The sequence below is a fragment of the Oryctolagus cuniculus genome, chromosome 11 (genome assembly GCF_051225735.1).
Source record: "Oryctolagus cuniculus isolate XC-2025 breed Fujian yellow rabbit chromosome 11, ASM5122573v1, whole genome shotgun sequence".
NCBI lineage: Eukaryota > Metazoa > Chordata > Mammalia > Lagomorpha > Leporidae > Oryctolagus > Oryctolagus cuniculus.
In genome coordinates this window covers 58,388,656-58,411,414 of record NC_142877.1, presented here as the reverse complement: position 1 = coordinate 58,411,414, position 22,759 = coordinate 58,388,656, and the positions used below count along the sequence as shown (strand labels likewise).

General features: G+C 39.4%; 1 non-coding gene and 1 pseudogene across 1 annotated transcript; both read right to left on the bottom strand.

The window, feature by feature from the left end:
• Positions 1–2,446: 2,446 nt before the first annotated feature.
• LOC127487424 (olfactory receptor 6C2-like) lies at positions 2,447–3,385 on the bottom strand (annotated as a pseudogene).
• A 16,812-nt stretch (positions 3,386–20,197) lies between these two features.
• On the bottom strand, positions 20,198–20,330 carry LOC127491212 (small nucleolar RNA SNORA66). Its single transcript, XR_007919802.1, has one exon. It is a non-coding gene; the product is annotated as a small nucleolar RNA SNORA66 (small nucleolar RNA).
• Positions 20,331–22,759: the final 2,429 nt, after the last annotated feature.

The window sequence follows — 22,759 nt, the reverse complement described above, 5'->3', positions numbered from 1 at the left end:
GCTCTCTGCTGTGGCCTGGGAAAACAGTAGAAGATAGCCCAAGCCCTTGGGACCCTGCGCCTGCATGGGAGACCCAGAAGAAGCTCCTGGCTCCTGGCTTCGGATCAGCGCAGATCCGGCTGTTGTGGCCTATTGGGGAGTGAACCAGCAGATGGAACACCGTCTCTCTCTGCATCTCCTTCTCTCTTTGTGTAACTCTTTCAAGTAAAATAAGTAAGTCTTTAATAAAAAAAAATTAAGAGTAGAAATGATAGAGGAGTAAAAGGGTTGGAGCGTGTGCTGGAGGGAGGATAGGGTGGGGAGTATCATCATGTTCCTAAATCTGTATATCTGAAATACATGAAACGTGTGTAACTTAAATAAAATTTAAAAAATCAAAATAAAGTTAGCACTAGAAAAAAAGAGAAGCGAGCTTGATTTTGTGTAGCAGGAATAAGAAGAGAAACATCACTATAGATAAGGATCCTTTTGTCAATCAGTGGCTGTGTGTCATAGCACACAGTGAGAGAGTATTCAGATGAAGCAGTATTGCTTTGTGTTTTAATTTTGTTTCTTAATTTACAGTTGAATTTAACTCTTCTAGGAATATTGCATACTCATGACTTTTTACAGCATATTCCATTTGAATATTAGGAGTTTCTCCATTATCTTATATAAGCTGATTCTATATAAATTCCTTAGCTGTTAACTGTGTTGTATGTTTATAATTATCTTTTGAATGTTCATATAATATTATATTTATGCTATCATTAAAGTCAGGAAATAGAACTTGTTTATTATTTATTTGAGTGATTGGGGCATTTTTAAAATTTTCTCTCTGAAAAGTTCATATCTATTTCATTTCAATATATTTTTTTAAAGATTTATTTTATTTATTTGAAAGACAGAGTTACAGAGAGAGGTAGAGTCAGAGAGAGGTCTTCCATCCTCTGGTTCACAGCCACAACGGCTGGAGCTGCGCAGATCCGAAGCCAGGAGCCAGGTGCTTCTTCCGGATCTTCCACATGGGTACAGGGGCCCAAGGACTTGGGCCATTTTCCACTGCTTTCCCAGGCCATAGCAGAGAGCTGGATTGGAAGTGGAGCAGCCGGGCCTCAAACTGTAGCCCACATGGGATGCTGGTATTGCAGGCAGTGGCTTTATCTGCTACGCCACAGCGCCAGCCCCCATCTCAATATGTTTTTCAATAAATTGTACTCCAGTTTGTAGATACAAATGCATAAAAACAGCCATTCATAATTTTGGAAACCTGTGGGATATAAAAGATCAAAGAGTCCAAGATTAAAATATATGTTTCCATGTACTTGTAAAAGTCTCAAAATCAGTATTAAATAACTTATCTCTTCTTTAGATTGTAATATTTATCTTTAATTGTATAGTGGCATCATTCTCTGGATGCTTTTTCTGTTTAACTTTTCTTACATTAGTATTATAGTGTTCATAAATTATGTCATAGATAAAAATTTATGGATGTGAAAAAGAATTATAGACATCACAGTAATAAAAAGAATTCAAAACAGAAAAAAATATTGTATATATACACCATGATGTATTATTATTCCAAAAAAGAATGAAATCCTATCATTTGCAACAAGTTGGTTGCAAATGAAAGCCATTATACTTAATGATATAAGCCAGTCCCAAGAAGACAGGTATCATATGTTTCCCCTGATCTCTGGTAACTAATAGAGTACCTAAAAAGTAAGGCATTGGGGTGAAAAATGACATTTTGAGATTTGATGACAGTTTGCAGCACCATCTCTACAGTTAAGGAACGGTGCTTTTATTTGTCTTCATACTGTTTATTGAACTCTTTACTTAGTTTAGGGTTAATCTTTTGAATATGAAGTAAATTGAAAATAGATACAAAAAGAGCAACAAATGCACAGGCATACACAGGTACACGCACAGATGAAGGGAAAATGAAATTCTATTTACACAGAATTGGGCTTTTATCAAAATAAGTTGTACAACTTCTAAGGAAATGAAGTCAAGGAAAATTTTAGATGACTTTTGTACTTCCCTGGAAAGCAGGAGACATAGAATAATGAATTTTATCAAACAGGGTGACCACAAGGTCATTCCTGTAGACACAGATCATCATTGCTGTTGTTCCTGTGAAAACTGGGACTCAAATCAGGCCGTATCAGTCAGTGCAAGAGAAGTCAATGAGAACCAATATGAGAGTAAAGTGATGCTGTTTACGTTTCTTGGTTATGTAAGTAGTAACAGGTATATTATTATATGTGTTTAATGAAGATTCATTTGTATGAATTTCAAGGAATATAATGCACCAAGGAAGATTAACGTCTGTTTCAAAGTGTACTCTGGGTTTAACCAAACTGGGGAGTGATACATAAAAAACATGACTAATATAGAACTAGGGAGAAATAAAATAGAGATAAAGATTTATTTTGTGATTTGTCCTTTTGCATCTGGTAGGCCTTTACTTCTTTGAGATGGCCTCAATCCTTTTGGTCATGTCTTTGAAACCTTGTATCACCTGCTTGTTCCTCAGGCTGTAAATGAAAGGATTCATAACTGGGGCAACTGAGGTGATGAGCACTGCTGCCACCTTATTCATAGCCACCCCTTCTTTTGCCGATGGCTTCATGTAGATGAAGATGCAGCTTCCGTAAGTGATGGAAACCACAATTATGTGAGAAGAACAAGTGGAAAAAGCCTTTGTCCTCTGCTGAGCGGAAGGGAATCTGAGAATGGTCCTGATGATGTGTGTGTAGGACATAGTCACACACCCTAATGTGAACAGAAGCGTCAGCACAGCCAAGATGAAGACAAAGTGCTCCAAAAACTCTGTGTCGTTGCAGGTGATCTTCAGCATGGGCCCTACATCACAGCCAAAGTGATCTATGATGTTAGAGTCACAAAACTCGAGATCAAAGACCAGAGTAAATGGTGGGATGACGATGATTAGAGTGAGCATGACACACCCCATGAGGATCCTGATGCAGACTCTGTTGCTCATGATGGTCATGTAATGCAGGGGTTTGCAGATGGCCACGTAGCGGTCATAGGACATGGCTGTCAGGAGAAGGAACTCAGTCACACTGAAGAAGAAGACAAAAAACAGTTGAGTGAAGCATGCATTATAGCTTATAGTATTGTTCCCAGTTGTCATTGCATACAGGAATCTGGGAATGGAGAGAGTTGTAAAAGAGACCTTCAGCACAGAGAAATTCCGGAGGAAAAAGTACATGGGTGTTTGGAGGTGAGAATCCACCAAGGTGAGAACGATGATGGCCAGGTTCCTGAAAATACTCAGCAAGTAGGTTAGAAGGAAAAAGATAGCAACTGGTATCTAAAGATCTGGATCATCTGTTAGATCCGCCAAGATGAATGTTGTTAATGTTGTGTAATTTCTCATCACAGATTCTTGAGTATGTCTCTCTATAAAAATATGAGATAACTTAGACTGGGGAAAGGAAATGTCAACATGAGTTAGTGTGGGTGAAGGGTGAGTGAACATGTTAGTCAAGCCACCATTTTATTTTGTTACCTGTTAATCAAGAATGCTAGTGGAGTGTTAGGTTAATCAGTGATGTTCCAGGACTGCCACTGCTGAGTGCTACGCTAAAGATCAAGCAGAGGTCCTTTTTAATGCCTCTTTGCCAGTGTCTTGACGTAGTATTCATCTAAGAGGAAAGGCATTTATTGATTAACACCTCCTTGGAAATGAAGCTATTTTACATAATCTGTGTTAATGTACAGAAAAACACTCTTTCATTGTCTTGGTTTCACGCAAAGTAAACAGGGCTGACTTAGTTAAGGTTGTGAAGTTTAAAGAAAATTGCTCTCAGCTCTTTCCACACTCTCTATGATAACTCCATATCGAAATATAGAGCATCTCCTGTCTTTTTTCTTTCTTCCTTTTCTAAAGTATGCAAAACACTCTCCCAAGTCAATGTAAATGCAGAACTAGAGTGATCTTTTAATCACATGTGAGATGACTACTCTGTGAAAGCCATGGTTCTGTTTCCCTTGAAATAACATGCAGACTACCCACTTTGCCTTGTGAGGTCGTTGGTGATCACATTTCTGTGTAATGCTACTAATTTGTCTCTCATCTGTCCAGCTGTGCTAGTCTTCTGTTCCATGAAGACGCTATGTTCTTTTTTCTCTTTTTTTAAAAATTTTATTTAAGGTATACAAACTTTATACATTTCACATATAGAAAATTAGAAACAGTGATTCTTCCCACACCATGCTCCCTCCAGCCTGCACTTCCAACCTTCTTCCTCCTCCCTCTCCTATTCCCATTTTTTTTTGAAATATCTATTTTCAGTTAATCTTATATGCATAAGATTAACCCTAAACTAAGTAAAGAGTTCAACAAATAGTATGAAGAAAAAAAATGCACTGTTCCTCAACAGTAGAGACAAGGGCTGTTCAAAATTGTCATTTCTCCAAAGTGTCAGCTTCATTCCTATAGACTACCCTTTAGGTACTCTTTTAGTTACCAAAGAACAGGGAAAACATATGGTATTTACTTTTTCAGGATTGGCTTATTTCACCAAGTGTAAAGGTTTCAGTTGCATCCATTTTGTTGCAAATGACAGGATTTTTGTTGCTGTGTAGTATTCCATAGTGTACACACACACACACACACACACACACCATAGTTTCTTTATCTGATCTTCAGAAATGGACATCTGGGTTGTTTCTATATTTAGCTATTGCAAATTAAGCTGCAGTTAACATGGGGGTACAGATAACTGTTTCATATGCTGATTTCTTTTTGTTTGGGTAAATACCCAGGAGTGGGATGGCTTAGTCTTATGGTAGGTTTATATTCAGATTTCTGAGGTCTCTCCATTCTATCTTCCATGGTGTCAGTACCAGTTTACAATCCACCAACAGTAGATTTAGGTACATTTTCCTCACATCCTCAACAGCAATTTTTGTTTGTTGATTTCTGTATGTGAGCCATTCTAATTGGGGTGAGGTGAAACCTCATTGTGGTTTTGAGTTGCATTTCTCTGATGGCTAGTGGTCCTGAGTGTTTTTTCATTCTCCTTTTGGGCAGCTGAATTTTTCTCTCTTGAAAAATCCTGTTCAAGTCCTTTTCCCTTTTCTTAACTGGATTGTTTGTTTTGTTGTTGCTGAGTTTCTTGAGCTCTTTATTTTGGATTCCTTCATCAGTTTATTTTGATTCCTTCATCAGTTGCATAGTTTGTAAATATTTGCCTCTTCACTTTTTGCTGAGTGTTTCTTTCACAGTGCATAAGCTTCTCAGCTTGATGTAATCCAATTTGTCAATGCTGGCTTTGATTGCCTGTGCTTCCGGGGTGTTTTCCAAGAAGTCTTTGCCTATGCCAATGTCTTGTAGAGTTTCCCCAATATTCTCTAGTAATTTGATGGTACCAGGTTGTAGATTTGGTCTTTGATCCATGTCGAGTGGATTTTTGTGTAAAGTGTAAGGTCGGGTCTTGTTTCATACTTCTGCATGCAGAAATCCAGTTTTCCAGGCACCGTTTGTTGAAGAGGCTGTCCTTTCCCCAGAGATTGATTTCAGCTCCTTTGTCCAAGATTAGATGGTTGTAGATGAGTAGATTGGGTTCTGGAGTTTCTGTTCTGTTCCATTGATCTACATGTCTCATTTTTTTGCAAATTTCAGGCTGTTTTGCTTGTAACTGCCCTGTAGTATGAATTGAAATCTGGTATTGTGATGCTTCTGGCTTTGTTTTTATTGTATAAGATTGCTTTAGTTATTCGGGTCCTCCTGTGTTTCCATATGAATTTCATCCTCATTTTTTCTAGATCAGAGAAGGATGTCCTTGATATTTTGATTGGGTCTGCACTGAATCTGTATTGCTCTTGGTAGTATGGACATTTTTTATTATATTGATTCTTCTAATAATGGACATGGAAGATTTTTTCCATTTTTATGTCTTTTACTTCTTTAATGTTTCATAATTTTTGTCACAGAGATCGTTGACATCCTTGATTAATTTTTTTCCAAGAAATCTATTTTTTTGTAGCTATTGTTAATGGGATTTATCCTAGAAGTTCTTTCTCAGCCATGGCATTGTCTGTGTATACAAAGGCTATTGATTTTTGTGTGTTAATTTTATATCCTGCCACTTTACCAAACTCTTCTATGAATTCCACTACTTTCTTAGTGGAGGATTTCAGACCCCTATATATAGAATCACATCATCTGCAAATAGGGATAGTTTGACTTCATCCTTCCTTGTTTGTATACCTTTGATTTCTTTTTCTTAACTGGCTAAAACTTGCAGGACTATATAAAATGACAATAATGAGAGTGAGCATTATTATCTGATTCAGACTCTTAGTGGGAGTGCTTCCAGTTTTTCCCCATTCAATACGATGCTGGCTGTGTGTTGTAATAGATTGCCTTGATTGTTTGAGGAATGTTCCTTCAATATTCAATTTGCTTAAGGTTTTCTTCATGAAAGGATGTTGTAGTTTAACAAATGCTTTCTCTACATCTATTGAGATAATCATATGGTTTTTGTTCTTCAGTTTGTTAATGTGATGTATCACATTGATTGATTTTGAAAGCTGAACCATCCCTGCATCCCATAGACAAATTCCACTTGGTCTGGGTGAATGAAGTTTCTGATGTGTTCGATAATCTAGTCTTTTGTGGAGTATTTTTGCATCTTTGTTCATAAAAGATATTGGATTATAGTTCTCTTTCTCTGTTGTACCTTTTTCTGGTTTAGGAATTAAGGTGATACTGGCTTCCTAAAAGGAGTTTGGAAGGATTCCCTCCATTTCAATTGTTTTTAATAGCTTAAGAAGTATTAGAATGAGTTCTTCATTAAATGTGTGATATAATTCAGCAGCGAAGCCATCCGATCCTGTGCTTTTCCTTGTTGGGAGCGTCTTTATTATTGATTCAATCTCTCCTAGGTTATTGATCTGTTTAGGTTTTCTATGTCTCCCAAGCTCTATTTTGGTAGATTGTATGTGTCTAGGAATCTGTTTCTTTTAGGTTTCCTGATTTGCTGGCACACAGCTCTTTGTAGTGATTCCTGATGATTCTTTTCATTTCTGTTTTATCTATTGTTACATTTCCCTTTTCATCTCTGATTTTATTGATTTATATCTCATCACTTTTTTTTGTTAGTTGGGCCATTAGTGTATAAATTTTGTTTATTTAAAAAATCAGCTCTTAATTTTGCTGATCTTTTATATCATTTCTGCTTTCAATTTTGTTTACTTCTTCTTTATTTCTTTCCTCCTACTAATTTTGGGTTTGGTTTGTTGTTTTCTTGGTCCTTGAGATGCATTGATAGCTCACTTATTTGGTGCCTTTCCAATTTCTTGATATATGCACCAATTTCTATTAACTTCCCTCTTAACACTGCTTTTGCTGTATCCCACAAATTTTGATAAGTTGTATTGTCATCTTTGTTTGCTTCTAGAAATCTTTTTTTTTGACAGGCAGAGTGGACAGTGAGAGAGAGAGACAGAGAGAAAGTTCTTCCTTTTGCCATTGGTTCACCCACCAATGGCCGCCGCGGCCGGCGCTCTGCAGCCGGTGCACCGCGCTGATCCGATGGCAGGAGCCAGGTGCTTCTCCTGGTCTCCCATGGGGTGCAGGGCCCAAGGACTTGGGCCATCCTCCACTGCACTCCCTGGCCACAGCAGAGAGCTGGCCTGGAAGAGGGGCAACCAGGACAGAATCTGGAGCCCCGGTCAGGACTAGAACCCGGTGTGCCGGCGCTGCAAGGTGGAGGATTAGCCTAGTGAGCCATGGCGCCGGCTCTAGAAATCTTTTTAATATCTCTTTTGATTTCTTCTATGGCCCACTATTCATTAAGAAGCATGTTGTTCAGTCTGCATATGATGGCATATTTTCTCAAGATCTTGAGTTATTGATATCCAGCTTCATTCCATTGTGTTCAGAAAACATGCATAGTATGGTTTTGATATGTTAGAATTTGCTGAGACTTGCTTTATGGCCTAGCACGTGGTCAGTCTTAGAGAAAGTTCCAGGCATTGATGGGAAAAATGTGTATTCTGCTCCTGTGGGATAAGAAGTTCTAGAGAAATCAGTTAGGTCATTTTGGTTCATAATGTCGATTACTTCTAATGTTTCTTTGTTGATTTCTGTCTGTTTGATCTGTACATTGATGAAAGTGGGGTGCTTAAATCCCCCATTACAATTGTATTGGAGTCTATGTCTCCCTTTAGATCTGTTAACATTTTTTTTTTAAATACCCACACACCCTGGCATTGGGTTCATATGCATTTATTATAATCACATCTTCTGTTGAGTTGACCACTTAATGATTAAATAGTGTCCTTCTTTGTCTCTTGACAGGTTTTGTGTTAAATTCTATTTGTCTGATAGTAGGATGGTTATGCCAGCCCTTTTTTTTGCTTTCCATTAGCATGGGATATCCTTTTCCATCCTTTCACTTCAGTATCTTTGTGACTGAGGTGCATTTCTTGTAGGTAACAAATAGATGAGCCTTGTTTTTTAATCCATTCAGTCAGCCTGTATCTTTTAACTGGAGAGAATTGAGGCCATTTACATTCAGGGTTATTACTGATAAATAATGACCAGCTCTGTCATTTTCCCATAAATATTTCTATTGTTTACTTTGGATTTCCTTTGTACTTTTACTGGGAAATCTTCTGATTTTACATTTTTTTTTGACAGGCAGAGTTAGTGAGAGAGAGAGAGAGAGAGACAGAGAGAAAGGTCTTCCTTCTGTTGATTCACCCCCCAAATGGCTGCCATGGCTGGCATGCTGTGCCGATCTGAAGCCAGGAGCCAAGTGCTTCCTCCTGGTCTCCCATGTGGGTGTAGGGCCCAAGGACTTGGGCCATCCTCCACTGCCTTCCTGGGCCACAGCAGAGAGCTGGACTGGAAGAGGAGCAACAAGGACAGGAATCTGGCACCCCAACTGGGACTAGAACCCAGGGTGCTGGCGCCACAGGCAGAGGATTAGCCAAGTGAGCTGTGGTGCCAGCCTGATTTCACATTCTTTTAAAGTTGTGACTATCCCTCTATGTTTCTACGTGTAGCACATCCTTAAGCATATTTTTAAGGCTGAATGACTGTTGAAAAGTTCTTTTAATTTCTGTTATGGAAGATCTTTATTTCACCTTCGTCCATAAATGAAAATTTTGTATGGCATAATATTCTGGGTTGACAGTTTTTTTTGGCTTAAGTCTTGGTCTATGTCTCTCCTATCTCTTAGCCTGTAGAGTCTCCTATGAGAAGTCTTCTGTGAGTCTAATTAGAAATCATCTGAAAGTAATTTGGAGTTTCTCTTATGCACATTTTCAAATATTTTCTTTATGTTCTACACATGTTGGACTACCATGTGTTGTGGTGAAGATCTTTTCTGGTCATTCTTATTATGAGTTTTATATGCTTCCTATACTTGTAAGACCCTTTCTTTCTCCAAATTGGGGAAGTTTTCTGTAATTATTTCTCTGAATAGGCAATCTAACCCATTCTCTTTCCATGTATTCAAGAACTCCTAAGCCTCATATGGAGGGTCATTTGATAGTATCCTATAAATTTCCAATACTGATTTTAGTTTTTCTAATTTCTGTTTCTTTGGTCCGATTGAAAGATTTTCAGTGATTTGTCTTCTAGCTCAGATATTCTTTCTTTTGCTCACTGAGTCTGTTGTTAAGGTTCTTCAGTGCATTTTATTTGATCTATTGAATTATTCATGTCTAATATTTCATTTTGCCTTTTTTAACTTTTATTTAATGAATATGGATTTCCAAAGTACAGCTTATGGACTACATTGGCTCCCCCCCATGACTTCCCTCCCACCTGCAATCCTCCCCTTTCCCGCTCTCTCTCCCCTTCCATTCATATCAAGATTCATTTTCAATTTTCTATATATACAGAAGATCAGTTTAGTATACATTAAGTAAAGATTTCAACAGTTTGCACCCACATAGAAACACAAAGTGAAAAATACTGTTTGAGTACTAGTTATAGCATTAAATCACAATGTACAGCACATTAAGGACAGAGATCCTACATGAGGAGTAAGTGCACAGTGACTCCTGTTGTTGACTTTACAAATTGACACTCCTGTTTATAGCATCAGTAATCTCCCTATGTTCCAGTCATGAGTTTCCAAGGCTATGGAAGCCCCTTGAGTTCTCCGACTCTTATCTTGTTTAGACAAGGTCATAGTCAAAGTGGAAGTTCTCTCCTCCCTTCAGAGAAAGGTACCTCCTTCTTTGAAGACCTGTTCTTTCCACTGGGATCTCACTCACAGAGATCTTTCATTTAGGTCCTTTTTTTCATTTTGCTTTTTCTTTAATATCTCAATTTCAAGGGAAAATTTTTCATTCATGTCATATATGGATTTCTTTAATTTGTGGATTTGCTTCTGAGTAATCCTATGATTAATGTTTTCAATTCTGTTTCAGGCATTTCCTCAATCTCTTCATCTTCACATTCTAATATTGAAGCATTGTTGTGTTCCTTTGGGAGGGTCATGCTGTCTTCTTGATTTTTGCTTCTTGAATATGCATTTATTTTTGGTGTTTGTGGAGACACTTGTTGGTTTTTCCTCTGGTGGCTTTTTGTCTTTACACTATGCCTCTTTGGCACAGTGAAATGTTTGCTGTTTCAGTGCATAACCAGAAGTATGTGCTGGATATGGCCAGAGTGGGGTGAGAGTCCAGGGTAATACCCAAGATGGGTGTGGTAGAGCCCTTCTTCTTCTTCTTCTTCTTCTTCTTCCTCCTCCTCCTCTTCTTCTTCTTTAAATCAGAAGAAATGATTTGATCACCTCTGTTGGAAAAATGACACCCTCACTTCCTCTCTTCCAAGGTGATCACTGCCCAGGTGTTACCTCTGAGTGGGTGAAATACTCATCTGCACTTCTGTAAGAACCACACAAAGGATCTGTGCAGTCTTTAGCATGAATGTGGATCCTGTTGTGATAACACACCCCAGGTATTCAGGGAGCTCTGAGTGTTTGGAGCTGCTCACAGTGATTCCCCAGAGAAACAGCTACATTCTGCCCACTCTTTCTCACAGTCTCAGAACACAAGGCCCCCACAGTCATAGGGTACAGAGTATCCACTCTGCCCTGCTAGACTGTCCTGTCCACAGAATGACAGAGATGTTCCCAGATCCAGCTGCCTGTTGGTGGTCCACCTAGGAGATTTAAACCCCAGAGTCTTTGATATGTTGGATCACTTGGGGCACATCACAGTCCTATGAGGGTGCCTGCCCCCCTGTCCATCCTCCCAGCCAGACTCGAAGTCAATGGGGACTGTGGATTTTCCCCTCTGATAAACCTCTGCATCACATACATACACAAGAGCCGTGGGTTGCAGCTCCTTCTGATTTCGCAGTGTTCTTTCCTTGTAGCTACTTTCTAGGTGCGTGGACCCAAGCCACTGGCACAACTACTGACAAGATAGCATCTGTCTCGTCTCAGCCGGTTGCTGAGTGCATGCACAAAAGCTGGCACAGCTGTTATGTATATCCAAAATGGAGCCCTCCCTCTCTCAGCTGGTTGCTGGTCACCATTGTTGCAGGGGGCGGGGGTGGACAGGGTGGGCAGAAACTTGTCCCTTTTTTTCTTCTGCATGTTAGCAGATATCTTGCCCCTCCCTGCCCCACCCCCCAAGCCCAGGCTCCAGGCAGGACTTATGCCAGGCTCTCCTTTCAGGTGTGTTGGCAATGGTGCGGGTGGGTGCAGTCTGATCTCACCTCAGTCTCCAAAGTTGATCTTATCTCAGGCTGTTGGCGGCTGGGGTCCTGTGTTGTGTCCTTGCTCCTGCTGTGTGTCTGCACCCTCCACATAGATCTATGGATCCCTTTTACTTACGTAGAGTTTCCACTGCAGTTTTCTCCCTAATTCTGCCCTGAGATTGCACTCTCTCCATTTTTTATAAATATCTTCCCCTAGCCTAGAGCAGTAAGCTCCCTCCCTATTCCACCATCTTGAAACCTCCTCTAGATGCTGTTTTCTTCTCCACTTCAGGGCTTTTGCAATGTTTTCTCTCTTCCTTAAATTCTCTCTTTGCATTCTTGCATTATTTCACTGATGGATCTTATTTCATAAAATTTCAGCTTAACTATGACCTCATCAATGATGTATGCCTAGGGAGTTTTTTGAAGTTATATTCTGTTTACACCCATTGTTAGAAATTGCTCCATTTCCTTTGGGATACTTACTAATATTTGTAATTATATTTGTAATTATAGTTTATGCCACTATTCTAATATAAGCTCCTTGACAACACAGGCCATATCTCTTTTGTAAACCACAGCATATGCAGGAATAAATAGCTCTTTGCCTTGCCTACAACAGATCATTCAGTCAATCAGTGAGACCAGACATATTGTCTTTGACAATTTTGACCAATTACATTTAAAGTGTAACAAAAATTACATTATCAATCTATTTATATTTTAAACTTTAAATTTTCTGTTAAAGGACATCAGTGAATTGAGAACATCTTGGAAATCAGAGAGAAAGTAGATGATTTTATCTGTAGGTAGTGATAAATGAGAAGGAATCCTCTTAAAAGCCACATGAGGTTTAGAGTAAGGTGATGGAGCAAGGATTGTGGGTGGTAGGGGGTGGCCTAGCAGTGGTGGTTCTGTTTCTGCTCATTTCTTTACCCTGTTTTCCCTGAGGGAGTTTGGCTGAGGCTGCTTGAAACCTTGTCCCTGAGTCTCTTAGGAGTGAGCCCATCTGAGTTAATTCTAAGAGGTAGAGATTAAGAACCCAGAATAGGATAGCTCAGAGTTGAGACCTACATCAGCCATTTAATGGCTATGAAACCTTGGGAAATTCAGTATTGAGCTCTACTTCCTGGTTCATGAAAGGCAAATACTAACAGTATGTTTTGTGAATTGAAAAAAAAAAGGTGTATTTTATTCTTGGGTTGCAATGCGCTAGTTATTTTGAGTTTTTGCATCAAGCCTGTTACTAAACAAATATTAAATAAATTCTACTTAATACTTCTGATTCTTTTTCTGAGACTTGTTGCCCCTCCCCTTGTGAGCAGGCTTTGCACACTCTCACATACCTTCGCCTTCCTTATCCTGGGTTTGTATCCTTTGCTGTATTCTATATATATCTTTTGGGTTTTCTGCTTTCCTTACAATTATATACAAAATTAAAAGGTCTTCTTACATTCTAAAAAGTAATATGTTGATAGGCATGTTAATCATGGGAATAAGTTGACTACATGCCTGTATAACACTTGACTTTTCTTTTTTGCATAGCTTTTAGATTTCTAGTCTACCTTGTTATTTTTTGTGATTTCCTACCCAAATCTCTCATTTCATGCATTGTACCTTGGATCAATCACTTCTCACCTCTCAACAGTTATAGTCTTCACAGTCTTTTCTGAACTTGTCTTAGTGCCTTCTTCTTTTATGTTGTAAACAAGAATGGAAAAAGCTTAGCCAAATGGGTGCCAGTTACTATAAATACAATGATTAAGGACTGAAGAAAGCCATTTAAATAGAGACATATAAATGACTTAATAAGTAATTTAGCCAATCTTCTAATTATGCAGATGGAAATCAAGTAGTCTTGTTAGGAGAAATGTTAAAAAAACCTCAAATGCTGAATTCGTACTTATTCCCCACTAGATCAAGTCAGAAAAAAATTATAGGATTTTTTTCTATGTTTTCCTGATTTACACTCACCTATTAAGAAGTTTGTTATTTCCAGTGCATTCTTTTGTCTTCCAAGGATACCCAGTGAGTCCGTTCCGGCTCTTTCCTTAGTATCTATATCTTTTTCTGGAAAAACTGAAATTGGTGATGTGGGATATCTGGAAAGTCCATCTACTTAATGTCTTCAAAGCTGATAGTTTTATTTATGCTGCTCCTTCCTGGCATATTTGTGTTGTTATGTAGAATCCTAATGAGGAAATTTATGTTATAAGGACAGGTTTCTATTGGCGATTCCAGTGAAAATAAAATCATTTTGCTCTACTAACTTAATTCGAAAGCCTCTCCAAAAATGGCAGTGATAATAACATTGATAGGGCAACTGTTAAATGTCAGAAACTAGATTACATTAAAGACAGATTAGCACACTTAATTCTCAGAGTAATCCTCTGAGGCTGATTATAATTCAATCCTCATTTGACAGATGAAGCAACTAAGGTGCAGAAATGCTGAAAATCTTGTCCAAGGTCATCGATTGAAGATGTGGTCAATGGGAATACGAGAAGCCCAGCTCACAGGAGCTACAAAAGATAATCTCCCTAACTGCGTGTTTTACTGGGTGATTTCTCCTCCTATCATTTGAGATAATGACCAGGATTCTTTGTGATTCCATCAAGTAACCACCAGGGGACACCTCGTTTCTGAGCAAAACATTGCAGAGGCACTTTTCTTCCAAAATAACAATTAATTACATTTCTTGGTAACTGAAATGTTTTCCATTTGCAGTCTCTATCTCCAGGGCTTTCAATTTCTCTTATTACTGAGATGTAATAGGGCCTTCCTATTTATTGAATTCTTTACTTAGTGGAGGATTAAGCTTATGATTATAAAATAAATTGAAAGTATGTTATTGTAAAAGTTGAAAGAAAGAATAAGGAAGGAAAGAAGAGGGAGTGTGGGAGTATGGGCTGGCGGGGGGTGAGTAGAGTGGGAAGTAGCACTATGTACCTAAATCTGTATATTAAATACATGGAATTTGTTCAGCTTCTGTAAATAAGTTGAAAAAGAGAAAGGAGTGGTTATCTTCTGACTTTTTTTTTAAAAAAAGATTTATTTATTTGAAAGGGACAGGGAAGGAGGAAGGGGGAGAGAATGAGAGCGAGAGCGAGAGAAAGAGAGAGAGAGAGATCTTCACTCCACAATAGACAGGGCTGGGGCGAGCCCAAGCCATGAGCCAGGAACTTCCATCTGGGTTTCCCACGTGGGTAGCAGGAACACCAGGTACTTGGGCCAGTGTCTACTGCTTTCCCAGGTCATTAGCAGGGAGCAGGATCAGAAGTGCAGCAGCTGGGACACAAACTGGCACCCATATGGGATGCTGAGGTTGCACATTGCAAGGGGAGACTTAACCCGCTGTGCCACAATGGTGGCAACCCAACAAGGCCTTTTCTCCTGCCTTTTAGAACACATTTCCCACAACAGTCCTGAGGGATGTTCCCCTGAGGCAGGGGAAATGTGGTACTTTCTTCCCTGCTGAGGTGTGGTGTCCATATCCAACATTTCCTAAGCCCACTTTCGAGCTGGTCAATCCTGAATTTATGGAATATGAAGCTGCTTCTCTCCCAGGTACCACAGAATCAGTCAAGAAATAATCATCCGAGGGCATTAAAGTTGAGAAGCTTTCCTATCGCTCTTCTGTTTCTTCTGATACATGCTCCAAATGTCCACATATAGGGCTTACTAAGGTCTCTTCAACCTGGCCTAAGCCCTGTGCACCTGTGATACTATTATAACTTCTACTTTTGCAAAAATATGTTTTGATTAGTATTCTGGTGTCATCTGGAACAGACTAAGTGACTGCATGCAGGAAAGTTTATTAAAGTACACTGAATTACTGTATTGTCTTTCATTTTTTTTTCTTTTTTTGACAGGCAGAGTGGACAGTGAGAGAGAGAGACAGAGAGAAAGGTTTTCCTTTTGCCGTTGGTTCACCCTCCAATGGCTGCCGTGGCTGGCGCACTGCGGCCGGCACATCGCGCTGATCCAAAGCCAGGAGCCAGGTGCTTCTCCTGGTCTCCCATGGGGTGCAGGGCTCAAGTACTTGGGCCATCCTCCACTGCACTTCTGGGCCACTTCTGTAGCCCCACAGTTGCACACATTGGAATATCTGTGAGTGGGCAGAGATCTCCTAGGTTTCCATTGGCCACAGTTCCTGGAGGTCTTTCCCAAATGTCCTTTATATTCAGTGAGTCTTATCAAGATATCTAGTAAAGGACAGTTTCTGACTTCAGTGCTAGAAAAAAATGCTCATTCTCTATAGTTCAAAGAAATAAATACCACTGTGATGGTGAACTCTCTTTGTTTTGGGCAAAGGCAGTATCCTGACTTGTGTAGGAAAACAGGCGTCATTGCAAATTCTATATTGAAAAGAGTGGTGCAAGTTATATCTCTTTGGTCCCCAACAGGCTTTTAGGAATATCTGATGAAATAAACAAAAGGACCCCTTGGGACTCCAGGTCCAAATGTTGCCAGTTAGCCTATAGTATAATTAACTTTAATAAACTTTGTGTGGTATCAATTGGGACTTTGTCTTTGGAGAAAGGAAGATGCAACAACAAAATCAGAAGCAGGTCACTTGCAAACAATGTGTCAGATGAAACTTGAGTGGTTTCTTTTCTTTTTCTAAATTTATTTTGTTTGAGGAATACAACTTCATGCATTTACTATATATAGATTTGGTAACATGATGCTTCTTCCTTCTCTATCTGCCTTCTAACCATATTCCTACCTTTCTTCCTCCTCCTTCTTCCTTTCCTAACCTTATTTTTTTACAGAGATCAATTTTCAGTTAATTTTTATACTCATAAGATTAACCCTACACCAAGTAGAAAGTTCACTGATTAGTATAAAGAAAAAAAGAAGTAGAGAAAAACAAACAAGAAAAACATTGATCCCCGATAGTCAAGGCAAGGGCTATTCCAAATCATTGCATCTTAAAGTGTTAGTTTCGCTCCTATAGATTACATTTTTTTTATTTGACAGGGAGACTTATAGACTGAGAGAGAGAGAGACAGAGAGAAAGGTCTTCCTTCCATTGGTTCACCCCCCAAATGGCTGCCACAGCCGGCATGCTGCGCCGATCCAAAGCCAGGAGCCAGGAGCCAGGAGCCTCTTCCTGGTCTCCCATGTAGGTGCAGGGGCCCAAGCACTTGGGTCATCCTCCATTGCCCTCCCAGGCCACAGCAGAGAGCTGGACTGGAAGAGGAACAACTGGGACTAGAAACTGGTGCCCATTTGGGATGCCGGTGCTGCAGGCGGAGGATTAACCAAGTGAGCCATGGCGCCGGCCCCTATAGATTACACTTTTTTTTAAACTTTTATTTAATGAATATAAATTTCCAAAGTACAGCTTATGGATTACAATGGCTTCCCCCCCATAACGTCCATGAAAGATCTCCGCAAGTGAGATCCCAGTGGAAAGAACGGGTCATTAAAGAAGGAGGTACCTTTCTCTGAAGGGAGGAGAGAACTTCCACTTTGACCATGGCCTTGTCTAAATATGATCAGAGTCAGTGAACTCAGGGGGCTTCCATAGCGTTGGCAGCTCATGACAAGAGCCTAGGGTGATTACTGATGCCATAAACAAGAGTGTCAATTTGTTAAGTCAACAACAGGAGTCACTGTGCACTTACTCCTCATGTGGGATCTTTGTCCTTAGTGTGCTGTACATTGTGATTTAATGCTATAACTAGTACTCAAACAGTATTTTTCATTTTATGTTTCTGTGTGGGTGCAAACTGTTGAAATCTTTACTTAATGTATGCTAAACTGATCTTCTGTATATAAAAAGAATCGAAAATGAATCTTGATGTGAATGGAAGGGGAGAGAGAGTGGGAAAGGGGAGGGTTGCGGGTGGGAGATTACACTTTAAGTACTGTTTTAGATACCACAGATTAGAGAGAACATATGGTATTTGCCTTTATGTGATTGGTTTATTGCACTAAGTATAATGGTTTCTGGTTGTATCCATTTTATTGCAAATGACAGGATTTCATTTTTTTTTTACTGCTGTGTAGTGTTCTATAGTGTATATATGCCATAATTTCTTTATCCAGTCTTCAGTTGATTGACATCAGGTTTGATTCCATATCTTAGCTATTGTAAATTGAGCTGAAATGAACATGGGGTACAGATAACTTTCATATGCATTTTATTTTGGATTGGGTAAATTCCCAGGAGTGGGATGGCTGGTTCATATGGTAGGTATATATTTAGCTTTCTGGGACATCTCGGTACTATCTTCCACAGTGGCTGTGTCAGTTTACATTCCCCCCAAGAGTGGATTAAGGTAGCTTTGTCCCCACATCCTCACCAGCATTTGTTGTTTGTTGATTTCTGTATGAGACTCATTCTAACAGGAGTGAGGTGAAACCTCATTGTGGTTTTGATTTGCATTTCCCTGACGGCTGGCAATCCTGAGCATTTTTTCATGTGTCTGTTGGCCATTTGAATTTTCTCTCTTGAAAAATATCTGTTCAGGTCACCCATTTCTTAATTGGATTGTTTGTTTTGTTGTTAAGCTTCTCAGCTCTTTATAGATTAAGGAAGTTAATCTTTTGTCAGTCGCGTTGTTTGCAAATATTTTCTCCCATTCTGTTGGTTGACGCTTCACTTTGCTGAGTGTTTCTTTTGCAATGCAGAAGTTTCTCAGTTTGATGTAATCCCACTTGTTAATTTTGGCTTTGATTGCCTGTGCTTCTGGGGTGTTTCCCAAGAAGTCTTTCCCTGTGCCAGTGTCTTGTAGGGTTTCCCTGATGTTCTCTAGTAATTTGATGTTATCATGTCATAGATTTTGGTCTTTGATCCATGTTGAGTGGATTTTTGTGTAAGGTGTGAGGTAAGGGTCTTGTTTCACACTTCTGCATGTGAAGATACGGTTTTCCCAGCACCATTAGTTGAAGAGACTGTCTTGGCTCCAGGAGTTGTTTTGTTCCTTTTTCAAAGATAAGTTGGTTATAGATGTGTGGATTGATTTCTGGGGTTTCTATTCTGCTCCATTGGCCTACACATCTGGTTTTGTGCTGGTACCAGGCTATTTTAATTATAACTGACCCATAGTATGTCTTGAGGTCTGGTATTATGATGTTGTATAATATTGTTTTAGCAATTCTGGTAGAATTCAGCAGTGAAGCCATTGGGACCTGGGTTTTTCTTTGTTGGGAGTGTCTTTTTTTAAGATTTATTTATTTATTTGAAAATCAGAGTTACACACAGAGAGGAGAGGCAGAGAGAGAGAGAGAAAGAGAGAGAGAAAGAAAGGTCTTCCATTCACTGGTTCACTCCCCAGTTGGCCGCAATGGCCCGAGCTGTCCCCATCTGAAGCCAGGAGGCAGGAGCTTCTTCTGGGTCTCCCATGAAGGTGCAGGGGCCCAAGGACTTGGTCCCTCTTCTACTGCTTTCCCAGGCACACTAGCAGGGAGCTGGATTGGAAGTGGAGCAGCCGGGACATATAGCGCCCATATGGGATGCCGGCACTGCAGGCAATGGCTTTACCCGCTATGCCACAGTGCCAGACCCTGTTGGGAGGGTCTTTTTTTTTTCTTTGTGGGCCTTACTGCAATGGTTTATTTATTTTTAACTTTTATTTAATGAATATAAATTTCCAAAGTACGGCTTATGGATTACAATGCCTTCCCCCCCAATACCGTCCCTCAGGAGGGTCTTTATTACTGATTTATCTCTGTTTTATTCTGTTTAGGTTTTCAATGACTGACTTTTGATAGATTTTACGTGTCCAAGAATCTATCCATTTGTTCTAGATTTTCCAAATTGTTGTCATAGAGCAATTTGTAATAATTCCTGATGATTCTTTTTATTTCTGTTTCTTTTTGTTTATTTATTATTCCTTATTCTATTTATTATTTTTTTTATTTCCTGATTCAACTCTGACTTTATTGGTTTGGGCCTTCTCCCTTTTTTTTGTTTAGTTGGGCCATTGGTATATCAATTTTTTCCCCAAAGAAACCTTTTATTTCAGGAATACAAATTTCATAAGTATAACTTTAGGAATTTTTCTTTTGCTTGGTCAATAAGTTTATTGTCTTTATCAGAAAAATCTTCATAGAAAGTTGTTTGGTTTAGCTCTCAGCAGCCCTCTTCTGAGCTCTGAGTAAGCTTGCTTTCTTTTGAGCTACCCCATCTTTCTTCTGGGCAAGGGACATTTTGGGAAGGTTCCACCTGAAAAATGAAGTAGAAGTAAGAAAAAGTTAGGAATATATATTTTAAATCTATGGCTAAAAAGGACACAGTATTTAATTTCAACTGAAAATGACATTATTAGATGAAAGCTGAATAATCCAAGTTCTAATATTTATTCTTGTTTATGATCTTTAACTTTCTAAACCCCAGCTTCTGTTGGCCTATTATCTGATGGCCTATTATCACATGGCCAATAAATAAGACTTGTTAGTATAGTGCTAAGATGTTTGTTAAGTATCATATTTTATTCCATCCAAAAACCAAAACAGGAATGATCTTTAGGTAGCCAATAAAAATGCAGTAGCTGGTACTTGCACTGTACTGGGCTAGAATGGGCCACCTCAGCAGCTTCTGAGGCTAAAACATTTCTATCACCACAATTATTTTAGCAAACCTGGTTCCCTTTGCTTCTGCCTCATCACACAGAGCCAGTGATCGAGTTTGCATAGTATAAATTTAGGAATAAAGTAATTCTTCCCACCATACCTGCTTTCCCACCCACACTCCCACCCCTCCTCCTCTTCCCTCTCCCATTCCCGGTCCCATTCTCCATTAAGATTCATTTTCTGAATAAGATCGAAGTTGGCGAATTCAAAAGGCTTCCATAGCCTTGGCAACTCATGACTAGAGCCTAGGGAGATTACTGACACCATAAACAAGAGTGTCAAATTGTTAAGTCAACAACAGGAGTCACTGTGTACTTACTCCTCATGTGGGATCTGTCCTAAATGTGTTGTCCAATGTGAAGTAATGCTATAACTAGTACTGAAACAGTATTTTACACTTTATGTTTCTGTGTGGGTGCAAACTGATGAACTCTTTGCTTGATATATACTAAATCAATCTTCTGTATATAAAGATAATTGAAAATGAATCTTGATGTGAATGGGATGGGAGAGGGAGCGGGAGATGGGAGGGGTGCGAGTGAGAGGGAAGCTATGGAGGGAGAAAGCCTTTGTAATCCATAAAATGTACTTTGGAAATTTATATTTACTAAATAAAAGTTAAAAAAATAAAAAAAGAAAAAAACACCAAAAAAAGATTCATTTTCAATTAATTTTGTACACAGAAGACCAACTCTACACTTAGTAAAGATTTCAACAATTTGCACACACACACACACACTAACACAAAGGAAAAAACTGTTTGAGAACAAGTTTTATAGTTAACTCTCATAATACAACTCATGGAGGACAGAGGTCTTGCATGGGAAGTAAGTGCACAGTGACTCCTGATGTTAATTTTTTTTTTTTTTTTGACAGGCAGAGTGGACAGTGAGAGAGAGAGAGAGACAGAGGGAAAGGTCTTCCTTTGCCGTTGGTTCACCCTCCAATGGCCGGCGCGGCCGGCGCGCTGCGGCCGGCGCACCGCGCTGATCCGATGGCAGGAGCCAGGAGCCAGGTGCTTTTCCTGGTCTCCCATGGGGTGCAGGGCCCAAGCACCTGGGCCATCCTCCACTGCACTCCCTGGCCACAGCAGAGGGCTGGCCTGGAAGAGGGGCAACCGGGACAGAATCCGGCGCCCCGACCGGGACTAGAACCCGGTGTGCCGGCGCCGCTAGGCGGAGGATTAGCCTAGTGAGCCGCGGCGCCGGCCCCTGATGTTAATTTAACAATGAATACTCTTATGTATGATGTCAGTGACCACCTGAGGCTCTTGACATGAGCTGCCTAGGCTATGGAAGCCTTTTGAATCCACAAACTCCATCAGTATTTAGACAGGGCCATAAGCAAAGTGGAAGTTCTCTCCTCCCTTTAAAGAAAAGTACCTCCTTCTTTGATAGCACCTTTTTTCCACTGGGGTCTCACTCACAGAGATCCATCATGTAGAACATTTTTAGTCACAGTGTCTTGGCTTTCCATGTCTGAAATGCTCTCATGGGCTTTTCAGCCAGACCAAGATATCTTAAGGGCTGATTCTGAGGTCAGAGTGTTACTTTAAGAGATTTTCATTCTATGAGTCTACTGTGTGGACTACTTCTGATGTGGAACATTCTCTCCTTTATAATTCTATTATTATTACCAGACACTTGATCTTATTTATATGATCACTTAACACTTAATCCTATCTATATGTTCACTTTAACACTTAATATGATCACTTTAACAAATAAGATGGCATTTGTACCATGCAGCTTAATGGGATTTGGGATCCCATGACAAGTTTTTAAACTGTGCCATTAGAAGTAAGTCCTCAGGAATGCATGCAGAGCTATACAGCTTTACAGTTACACTTCCTCCTCCCTCTCTTATTACCACTCTTATTTTTTATTGAGATCTACTTTCAATTGACTTTATATACATATGATTAACTCTATGCTAAGTAAAGAGTTCAACAAATAGTATGAACAACAACAACAACAACAACAATCCAGAAAACTGTCTTCGAAAGTCAAGACAAGGGCAGCTCAAGTCATTGCTTCCTGAAGTGTCAGTTTCTCTTCTACAGATTTCCTTTTAGGTGCTTTATTAGTTATCACATATCTTGGAGAACACATGGTATTTGTCCCTTTGGGACTGGCTTATTTTACTAAGTATGATGTTTTCCAGATTAATCCATTTTGTTGCAAATGAACAGATTTCATTTTTTTACGGTACTGCTGTGTAGTATTCCATAGTGTACATATCCCATAATTTCTTTATCCAGTCTTTGTTTGATGGGCATTTATGTTGATTCCATGTCTCAGTTATTGTGAATTGAGCTGCAATAACATGGGGGTAAAGATAACTCTTTTATTTACTGATTTCATTTCCCTTGAGTAAATTCTCAAGAGTGGGATGTTTGGGTCAGATGGAAGGTCTATATTCAGATTTTTGAGGAATCTCCATACTGTCTTCCATAGTGGCTTTACCAGTTTATATCCTCACCAGCAGTGG